Raw genomic sequence first — 10,734 nt, forward strand, 5'->3', positions numbered from 1 at the left:
ATAAAGACTAAGTGAAATTATGAATAAATTATAACACCTCGCATCTATAAGGAAGAATCCATAAAATAGCCTTTTCCTTTACATACAAATAAAAAATGATACAATCAACAAGCATGTGATAATAATAATAGAGGAAATAACATGAAAATTTCAAAATATTCTCTTAAAGAGGAATGCTAAAAAAATTTGGTTGAGCAACAATTACTAGACTATACACCTTTAAAGCCACATCTTCGTCCAAGTATATGGATAATCAAGATTAGAGGTAGGTAATAGAAGATGGGGAGAAGATATCTTAGGAAGATGTGCTACTTATATAGAAGGAGAATAGCCTATACCATGTTTATTTTCCTGAGGATGGATATGAATAGGTTTTTTAATGCCATATTCATTAATACCAAGTCCTAAGCCTGTGTAACCTTGTTTATTAATCATGCAATATTATCTATTATAGTTATTCTTTAAATCTTAAATACTAGAATCATGAGGAAAGGTATGGTAAGGAATAATAATAGGAGGGAGGGGAGAAGAAGGTTCATCAATTAAAATTGTAAAATCCTTACCATGAATTAAGATTTGAGCTTAAACATACATTTGATAAGTGCTAGCAGATGAACAAGGAGAAGGAGGATGAGGCAAGTTAGGAAAAGGATCATGAGGGATAGGAGGATGATTAGGAGGATCTAAGGTTCTCACATAATCCAAAGAAGAAATAATCCAACCAAATAAAGACCTAGTCATAAACTTGAAATAAGGAAAAGATGTATTCATTAATCTGATAATATAAGGAAGAAGAGTATGAAGAGCCATAAAGAGTATGAAATGCATGAATCTATCATATGCATCATAAGTACTATAAAGAGATGAAATAAAAAAAAATATTGAGAAAGATGGACATAAACCAAAATATCTTCATAATGCAAGATGTAAGCTAAAATCCAAATCAAAATAAGGGATTCACTGAATAAAGATAAACATGCAATGAAATAAAATAATCTAGAACAAAATCAAAGAAGAGATGAGTCAGGTTCACCAAATATGTTTGTGTGTGTGTGGGTGGGTGGGAGGTGATGGAATCAATCCATCCTAACACCTAATGAAGGGATAAAACCAACACTAAAATATTTGGGGTTGAATTGTGATGACAATTTCTGATGGCAGAGGAATTATAATGAGAATTTGTCTTTTATTTTGATAGTGTCCTTGATGCAATCATTATTTCAATGAGACTATTGGTATTGCAATAAAGTCAGGAAAAAAAGGAAAAAAAGGAAAGTACAAATCATTTTGAACACCTAAATTTCCAAATCACCGTCCATCTACACAAAATTCCCAAATCGACTGCCTGCATCTTAGGGATGAAACCAATGAAGACATGAAAGCATGAGGGAATGAAAGCGATTCCAATTTTCTTGTAATTTGAAGGCAACCAAAAAATTGGGCATCTATTACATTTTTTTGTTCATTCTTTGTCGATTTAAAAAAATAATATTGCAAACTTTTGTTGAGCTAGGGGAATGGAAGGGAGACTAGAAGTTATTAAATTTTGATTGTTCATGTTATAACTTATGCCCTAATTCATTCATTTAGAATCTAGGATTGGATATATATTTTGTCTCTTGATATTCCCTTGTGATCTATGTCTCTACAATTATATTTTTTCTCTTGTCATGCCCTTGTGGTCTATGTCTTTGTAGTGATATTTTTCAATGAAGAAGGAAGAAAGTGAAAAGGAGAAGGAAGGGTCTTGTAAACAGAGAAGGATATGTGTATACTAAATGTTGAGTGTGTGTACTAAGAACTCAAAAATTGTCCATTTCATACCTTCATTTAAATAAAATTTATTTCTATGTTTCTTTCTACTTGCATGCGCATTTCATTTTATATTATCATTTAGGATTCAAGAGTGAATATATATTTTGTCTCTTGTTGTACCCTTGTGATCTATGTCTCTACAACGATCTTTTTTAGTAGAGAAGAAAGAAAGGGAAAAGGAAAAGGAAGGGTCTTTAATCATTGTGCATATAATCCCACACACCCATTTGATCTTGAATGATGATATGTGCATATTGAATATTGAGTGTCTGTATTAAGTACTCCAAAATTATCCAATTCCTTCCTTCATCTATACATAATGTCTTTCTAATTTCTTTCTACTCAAATGCCAATTTCATATGATATGATCATCTTGAAATTGTGCTAATCAACTTGGAAAATACAAAATCATGCACAAAATGTTGGAAATATAAGAGGAGTAGTTGAGAGGAGAGGGGTGAACTAGTTACTACAAAAATAAATCCTAGATCCCTTAGATGTCAGTACAAATCAATACTCTATAGAAATGTTATTCTGTTGTAACTTGGCAAGCACACATACACTCAGTTTACACTAGCAAATGTTGTAACTCGGTAAACATTAAAATAACTCGATACTACTTAACATGAAATCTTTAAGATATTATCTATGATTGATCTTACTTAACTTACTTGCATACATATAAAAGAAAATAACATGAACACAATTGACATCGAGATTTAACGTGGAAACCCAATTTGAGAAAAACCACCAATTGCAACTAGTTACTAATTTTCACTCTTCTGAAGTGAGCCCTATTAGGAGCCAACCATGTTAAAGGTTACAAAATACATTGTTAGGTGTGACCCTATTAGAGGATTTAATCACCCTATTAGAAGTGGCCTTGTTAGAAGTCTTTAGACAATTCAATTAGAGATGCCACCTTGTTAGAGAGTAACAATTCGGTTAAGATCAATTTGTGATCTGAATCTCTAACCATTATAGCAGTGATCTAGATCACTGCTACAAATTGTAATAATGAGATGAACTAATTTCTGATGCAATTGAATTGTTGATTATAGATCTCAATTCTGGCTTGTATACTTGATCCTTCCTGATTGAATGTATCTTTGCAACTCAACAAGGATATGTTTCTTATCCTTCTAATTCACTTCCTCTAAGAATCATCAAATCTTCTAATCACTTCCACTTATGCTTGCCTTTCAATTCCTCAACTTGGCCTTATATTTATATCTTACACATTGTCAATTCAGCTTGAATATAAATTATAATACTCAATATTCAACTTCTCAGTCGGCTAGAACCAACCACTAAATCAATTGAACTCAATATGTCAAAACAAGAAAATCCTTCACTAGCCAACCATGCTCAGTAGATACTAACTCAAAAACAATTTTCCTATGTTAAACATGTGAAGTTGGTTAACACTACATATTCAAAAATTTCCTTTGGTAACCAAGTGAGCTTGGTAAACACTCAACTTCTGTAAACTTTCCTTTGACGACCAAGTGAACTCGATAGACACTATCTTTTGAACTAGGCAAACTCTGGAATGCTCGACAGACATAAGAAACTATCTTCATCACTCGAGTGAGCTCGGCATACACTGACTGGAAATGATATGACATTTTGTGTAACATCAAAGACAATACATAATTAACCAATTATTTCCAACATAAAATACAATACTCTAACTCCTCTACATCCTCCAATGCAATAACGTAGCAATACAAAGCAATTTGAACAAAAATAAGAAAATTATAGACTATACATTCTAGAAAATTGCATTAAGACACATTTTAGAGGAAATTACAAGAAATGGTTGAATGGAAACCTAGTCTATTTTAGTTGTCTCAAAGTTGGACATGTTAGTAAGAACTGTAGGACCCAATCAACAACACTAAATAATGAAAATAATAATGGAAAAGGAAAAGTTAAGATGAAACAATCATGGAAAAAGGTAGTAGAAGCTTGAGATAGTGGATCAAGTGGAGTTGAGATCACCCAATCCAATGGATCAAGTGATCACACTACATCCAACTAAGAAAAGAGGGTATGTAAGGGATTGTATATTTGAATGATATATTATACACTAGTTCCTCACAAGAATTGTGATTAAAATTCCATATCGACATGAATCAAGATGCACTAGGATTTGAGAGAAGAGTTGAGCAACATAATCATTCAACTATTAAAGAGTCAAGCATCAGTAAAATTGTTTGTATTGAATAAGAATTGAAATATAGACCAAGAGGTTACATTGATTGGTGTAGGAGCACCTAGGAAAACATCTAGGCACACCTTGGATGCAAGAAAAAGAAAAGGATCTATGGTATCCTATAAGGTTGATGGGAATTTATTTAAACCTATAATGGAAATATGTAATAATCAATTTTTGGTAACTTGAAAAGTCCTAAAGATCTTAATAAAGGATTTAAGCTTAAAAATGATGTAAGGGTGGCCAATAGTGCCAACAAGGGATCTAGATTGGTTAGAGGGATAAAATAGGTCCTAGGGGGGTATTAGAATAAGTCCTAAGTAGTGAAAAGAAATAAAGTATGAGTTAAAACATTTTAAATAGGGTTTTAAATTCAAATTTAGGATCCTAACAACTATATCTTAAATTAGGAGGGAAAACATGTTTTAATATTTTAAAACCTTGTTAATGGTTTCCAACCAATGGAATATGGTTTGGGAAGTTTTTGTACATCCTATATAGCCTGGTAAAGGCATAGGATCAGCAAGGATGAGCAATGGTACAAATTTACCAGCAAATGTACAGATTTGACCATTTGAATGCAATAAAACTCCATCTTTTAGCAATTTGCATTGTTTCTTTTGATTAGATTGATTTATTATTTTTGTATTGATGTTCTAAGCCTATTGGGATGATATCTAAACCATTTCTAGTGCATTAAGATGAATAGGTTTTCATTTTACCAAAAGTGCTGATTTCAAGCAACTTTTGCAACAATTTGTGCAAGTTTTAGGCACTTTGGGAGAATTTGGTCATTCCATGGATGTAATAATCTGATTACCATGGAATGAACTTGTATTATAATTTAAATAATCATTCTAACAATGATTGAGTAGGAGTTTGCATGAATGGAGGCTCCTAATGGGTTTTTAGTGGTTATAGGTGCATGAAATGCATGACTCCCAGATATTTATCCATTAGAGAGGGGAATTTTATGGTAGATATCATCTACATGTACCTTTTAAATGGTGAATCAAACTTCATTTGGTTGATATTGGCTTTGGAGGTCACACATTGAGAAAGCCCTAGATTTTAGGGTTTGTAAGAGGCCAAATTGGGGGTTTCTTATTTGCAGAGGTTGTGGAGTTAAATTGATTTGATTTTCCTTTGATTGGGATAGTTTTGGAGGAATTTTTAAAGCCTAAAGCTTTGGAATTATGGGCAGCATATACTTGCTTTGTAAAATCACTCTATTTTATGCCTTAAAAGGGTGCTAAGTTTAGGGATCTAGTTGTTGGTCCAAAACAACCTATATTAAGTTTGACATATGTTGAAGAAGGAAGAAATGGGTATCTAAAAACCTTTTTTTTTTAAGATTATTTTGGAAAAGTTTGGAGAAAATTTGAAATCTTTCTTGTTGGAAACCTAGTTGGGGACAATTAGGCCTACTAGGCAATTTTGAAGGATTTGAGTGCTAGGATTGGGTTGGGGGTCTGAAATCACTTGGAACCTCTTGAATACATATTAGATAAGTGAAATACATCCACCATATCCATTGGGAGGGTGTAGGAATTGTAGAGTGGATAGTTGTTGTTTGTGGGTTTGGGGAACATAGTCTTTCCCTTGCACGTTTTCACTTTGTGAACTTGGTTGGGCCACATCACACTTGTATGTATTGGCTGAACTAAATGGTATTAACCAAGCCAACTAATAGAAATTGAGTATTTGAATAAAATGAAGCACGAACACAATGTGAAGATCGAGATAATTGTTATGCACCTATCATAGTATAATACATTTATTGTAGACCTAAATGAATAGATTGAAGGTATATATCAAATTCTGAAGTTCATTTTCATTTACCAAGCAATTTTAGTGCATTTAGGTGATTCAAAGGTGAATTCAACAAAAGATCAAGCGAATCACAGTGTGTTGTTGGAAAAGTTTGAAGAATTCAATAAGTAAAATTTTAGTGTCGAGTTAAGTTGATTTTGAAGTTGTTGAAGTAAATTTGTTTAAACCCTAGCTTCAAAATGGCATCCTCTATGTCCACATCTAGAAAGGAAATTCTAAAGGAAATTAATGCATAGACTGTGAGAAATGATCAATGTCCTCCACCTAAATTCAAGGAGTACCATAACATTGCAATGACTAGTGATGAAGTTGGAACTTTGTCATCAATTCCACCAAGAGTGTTAATGGTTCATGATGTTCAATCATGTTACATGTGTAAGATTGCAAAAATTGTAGATTATCAACTATGAGTAGCCTATGATAAGTTGTGTGACAATAGAGTCTAAGAGATGAAAATAAGATTGTTGGCGAGAAAGGGCTTATACGTGCCCTAACATTTCCAAAGGTATTCAAGTTAGCATGGATCAATATTATTTTAAGTCAAGTTCATGACATGAAAATATGGTTGGAAGGTGGACTAGTGAAGATAAAAAAGAAATCATTCATCAATTTCCTCGTTATCCTACCTTGGATATGATAGCCCTCATTTTCACTATACTAAAATTTTGATCTTCATTGTGAAAATGATCTGATTTTGTTTTGCATTATTAGGGTTTTGTGTCCCATGTATTTCAATTTTCAAAAGCACCCTAGCCAAATTATTTCACCAAAATTCAAACAATGAAAATCTTGCCCTAGGTTTTCATTTGGGTATCTTAAGGTTGTGTTTTAGCTTGCCATTCAATTTGTCATCTAAACTGCAAACTTTTTGCCCATTATCCTAAGTATTTTTAGGTGGGAGATTGTATATCTTTCAAACCCTAGAGCTTTCATCTTATGATCACGGCCTTGCATCTAGTCGTAATCTTACATTTTTTTGCTCCTGATGTCATGACATAGAGTTTAGCAGAGGATAATAGAGTCATGTTTTAAGTTCCCTAATCTTAAGATGCACCATGGTCATGATATCATAAGTAAAAAAGAAAGGATCCCTGATCTTAAGATTTCCCTTTATATCATGACATTGTAGGCTTCTGATGGAAGGTTTTAACTCATGGTGTGTGATGTTATGATAAATAGGCAGTCAGGGTATCATAGAAGTAGAATGGATGTATTATGACCATGTGATAAGTGGCTTGTCATAGAATCATAGAAGTATGAGAATATAACAAAGAAGATAGAAGGTGTTTATCCTATGATGAAAAGATGATCATGGCATCGTAATGGTTTATATAAAGTGTCCTAATGGTATGCTACATGCCCTAGTCATAAGATCAGGGAAGAGGATTTTAAAGATCATGATGTTACGGGGTGATGATCGTAAGATCATAAAGAAGGTAAAAAAAAGAAGAAGGATGACAGTTCAATGTCAGAAATGTGATGAGTGTCCTATCTTGATTGGTCAAATGATGCAACATATACAAGGTGGATGCCACATCAAGCTAGTGGGCCAAAGGCGTCTTTACATAAGCCCATGATCTAGCACATCTCATTCTCTGATGCTACGATAGATAGTATCCCATAAGATCTTAAGGGTAGTGAAAGGATGTTGTGATGATATGAAAGGTAATGCATCAAGGGATCATGGTAGTAAAATTGATGTCAACGATCTTACAATGAAGGGAGGTAACAATTTCTCATAGCATTATAGGGGTAAAGGAGATGACTATTGAAGTCACAAAGTAGTCAGTTGAGCTATGATTGTAGTATTGTAAGGCCAAGGAAAATTATATAAGATGCTATGATGGTGAATGAAAATAACCTTTTGTAAGATCATAAAGATGTTAAAGACAAGCTCTGATGCCATAGTGGCTAGTATATCGTGAGATCATAAAGACTTTCTAAAAGGGTTACAATGATGTGATCAAGGTTTAGTTCCTTGGAATCATAAGATCAAAGGGCTTTTCTTCCCTACCTAAGTTATTATGAGGGTTTTGACTCTGGGGTCGATCGTAGGATTGTAAACCCTAGTTTGATATTGAAATTATGTTTTCCATTTTATGAGCTAGAAATGACAAAGGGTTCTCGACCAATGAGATTTAAGCAATAAACATAAAGTAAAATGTTGGATAATAATGATGATGCTCCCTTGAGGTCACATAATAAGATGAGTTTTAAGGCTTGAGCGTGCTAAAAATCAATGCAAAGTGATATTGATGATGTATACTGAGTTATAAAGACATTCTATTGATCATTTGCAATTTATCATTCACAAAGAGAAGAAAATGTAAGTAGTTGTAGAGTTTTCAGTGCGTGCAAATTATTGTTTTTAGTGCTCAAATATACATTACCCAGTGTTTTCAAGCTAGTTCAAAATGTCTGATAAGGAGGTTGAAGAGATTCAAGAAGTATTCATGGAAGTTGCAGAAACCTCCACTTCCAAGGTAGGGAAAACAAGATATAAGAAACCTAACTGGTTTGTTGAAGAATGGTTAAAATTATTTCCAGGATCTTCAAATGCAAATGTTGTAGATGATCGTGCTTTCATAGACCCATATGCTTTATGCAAAGATGATACATGCCTTGGGGTTATAGGTTCTAATATTTTTAAGAATTTATACCATAATAGAGAGAAGAAGATCCCTGTTTGCAACCCTTGGAAGAAGAACTTGGCAAAATTGATATTTCTAGAGGTCTTTGTTGATGTGGATTTGGTGAAACCCCTAATCAGGTCATATAATTTGGCCACCAATTCATTCCATAGGAGAGATGGAACTATTCTATGTACTCTAGACAAAGCCTCATCCATTGAAGATTTTAGATTATATGGTGCTATGGGCCAACCTGTAGACTTGGAGGATTTATAGAAGAAGTTTGAAAGAAATACAAAAGATTATACAAGTAAATCTATGCTACAACATATCCCTATGGACTTGAAGAGTGTGGTGATTACCCTTATAAGATGGATAAAATAATGCCTTTGGACAAATTTAAGAATTACTTTGTAAAAATAGTATATGGTGTCCACAAAGTGATTGGAAAAGATGGAATAGATATGGTGTATGGAACAGAGTTTATTATAGCCAGAGATGTGCAAGATTCATATCGTGGAGGGGAATATGACTATGTTGAATATATCCTAGAGGTGATGAAGGAAAACATTACATGGGCTCAGAGTGGAGAAATGAAAAATTTCAAGATCCGTCACTACTCACTACTGATGCACCTAATTTTGTACAAAAATGTAGTGTACATAAGCCCTAATTTCATTGATCATACCACTAATTCAAATGGGGAGTTGCCAATTCAGCTATGGACATTGGTATGGGATAGTTCATACCATTTTTTTGATTCTGTCTTTTTCTTCAATAATTTTAGAACTATTATTATGAAAATGTTAGACCTAGGATATCAGGGCTCCTGAAATCTTGAAGAGTCTTTTGAGATCTTCCCTGCTCCTAGAAAGTAAGAGATTAGATCATAATTGGGGAGACATTTTTTTATTTCCAACCTTTTCTTTGATGAGAGTGTATGGTTGTCCCCATCCACCCCACATATTTCCAAAATCCATCTCTCCCACATTAGCCATCATTGAATTCATGTGTCAGTTGTTTATGGTTAATAGGAAATGCTTAGGCCCTAAGATGCATGGGGGCACATTTTTATCTAGATGTTTCAGGGTTGGGGACTTTTCAATTAGAAAAGAGGTCCTAGATCAAATTGGTTCTTTCCTCCACCATTTCAATCTATCAACTAGTCCCTACAGGATGTATGACCCTAATAATTGGATGAAGACCACTCTTAAAGAGATAAGGAATTATGTGTTACCTAACACCAAGGAGTTACCCCATGAGGATGTCATTACCAATATTGTTGGAGAGGGGGAGGCAATAGATAAAGTGGCCAAGTTGGATGATGTGTTGAGAGTAGAAAGGGAAATGAAAAGAATAGATCCCAATTTCATGGGATTCTATATGGATATCCCCTATCCTCGTAGGATTAGGAAGATGGTCACTAACCATGCTAAAATCATGGCCCAAATGCTAGATGGACCCATGGGAGAAGAAGAGAGGGTATGTCTTGACAACCCTGAGCCTAATGTGACTCCAGATGGTGAAGAAGAGGAAGATGAGCATGTTGACGCATCATGGGTCACCAAAGGGAATAAGAGATAAAAGATTGTCTATATTCCTATAGAGGTTAAGAAGAGAACATTACAAATTCTACTAGGTAGGAGTCAATACTTTGTTGACTTAAGACAAAGCTATCTCCAAGATAGGATCAATGCAGTTGAGAGCACACTCATAGACCTTGAACTAGCAGCAACAAACTTGGATGATAGGATCATCCAGGCCCAACAATTCATAGAAGATGATGAATTCATCAAATCAACTGAGTTCAAGAGCTTTTTGTATAAGGTAAAACAAAGTGATTTGATGCTAAAGATGAAACCAGGAGAATTAGGTGAACAAAAGCTAGAACTAGTAGAGAATTTGCAAGCCTACGATCTTGAGAGTGAAGTCATGACTCTAGAGGAGGCAAGAAACCTTGTATAGAGAAGTGGGATGTTGCTAGTGCCCAAATGGGATTTGGAGCAAGAATTTATGCTTGATTAGAAGACGGGAAAATTCCATTCCATATGAGGCATATGGTGCTGATGGATTATAGAGAGGAACAAGATTCAACATTGACACCAAGTCTGTGGCAGTTTGGACCATGGCTCCTGCATCAAATAAGCCAAAGTTAATGGATGTGTAGAGCACATAACAAGGTAACATGGTTGTGTGGACTTTGCAAGGGACTTCAGGCACAAAAATATTGAAGGCCAT

The sequence above is a fragment of the Cupressus sempervirens genome, chromosome 1 (genome assembly GCF_028749045.1).
Source record: "Cupressus sempervirens isolate cs-2001-9-10 chromosome 1, ASM2874904v1, whole genome shotgun sequence".
In the NCBI taxonomy this organism is placed as follows: Eukaryota; Viridiplantae; Streptophyta; class Pinopsida; order Cupressales; family Cupressaceae; genus Cupressus; species Cupressus sempervirens.